This window comes from Antechinus flavipes, chromosome 3 (assembly GCF_016432865.1).
Source record: "Antechinus flavipes isolate AdamAnt ecotype Samford, QLD, Australia chromosome 3, AdamAnt_v2, whole genome shotgun sequence".
NCBI classification, from domain to species: Eukaryota; Metazoa; Chordata; class Mammalia; order Dasyuromorphia; family Dasyuridae; genus Antechinus; species Antechinus flavipes.
Window position 1 is genome coordinate 612,971,743 of NC_067400.1, and position 1,285 is coordinate 612,973,027.

Below are 1,285 nucleotides of genomic sequence, written 5' to 3' on the forward strand. Positions count from 1 at the left end.
GCCATCCCTAAGGGCTCCCCAACACCCGCTTCCCTGCCTTCCAGGCCCTCGGAACAACGGTTGTCATGGGCCCATCTCACCAGGGGAAATCTTTGTGCTTGGGATAGACACCCTCGTCACCGTTGGGGCTGAGACCCCCCTTTCCCCCAGCCCGGTCTAGCCCCTTTGCAGTGTCAGCTGTCCCGGGTGCAGAGGCTGGGCCCACCACAAAATCGGGGAGCACTGCCTCATTTAATTCAATTTGGCATGGATCAGGTTACTCAGGTGAAATCACCTCCCTGCGGTCAATTGCTTCAGCGATGGATTAATCACTGATTGATGAATCAGCCACCAACAATGCCTCCTGTGTGCGGGGGCAGGGGAGGCTTCAAGGAGACGGACTCGAGGTCTGGGCCTCGGTGGGGGCTGGGCCAGGGCCGGGGTGTGGGAGGGCTCACTTCGGGGCATCGGGCCTCTGGACTCGTGTGCCCATCGCCACGCTCAGGCCATGAGGGCTATTATGGATGACAGCCATGGGGCCGGTCTCTCCCCGCCCCGCAGAAGGGTCCTCTCTGAGGCGACCTTGTACTGCCGGTCCCGTTTCAGTCGCACTGGCTAACTACGGAAGCCCAGGAGGGGACACTTCTGAACAACGTGATTTAGAAAACGTTCTCGTTCACGAATCCTCAAGGCCCAGAGGGAGCTCGAGAACCTCTAGGCTCCAGCCCTCATCTCAGGGAAGAACCTGAGGCTTGAAAGGCCCGGCCTAAGAGCACCCCAACCTCAAGGGGGCCGAGGGGAACGGCTTTGGGGGATGAGGAATCCAGGGATGACTGTTTCTACCCCACCAGCTACTGGATGCAGGCAAGGCCCTCGCCTTCCAGAACTTCGGGTTCCTCCTGAGCACCCTGAGCTGGGAAGTGAACCCCTGGACTGCCACACTGGCCAGCCTAAGCTCACGGGGGAGGACCCATAAAGGGGAAGGTCCCAACATGCTGCAGGGCCTGGGACTGAACCCCTAAAACAAGCCCTCCCTTCTTGGGGCCAGGACCTTTCAGGGGTTTGGTACAGGTGGCTCGGACCCCATTTGAGACCTCCTGAGAACCATGCGGGGGCCCTGGTCCAAGATGCTGCAGTTGGCCATACTCAGCCCTCCCCCACCAGAGCACCCACAACTTCCCGGGACTTTCTTCCTCGCCAGGTGACCTCAGCCGCATTTCTTAGGGGAGCCTGGACAATAGCCGGCTCCCATCATTCCTTCTCCATGGCCCACAGTCCCATCCCACAGACTCGTGCTCAGCTTCAG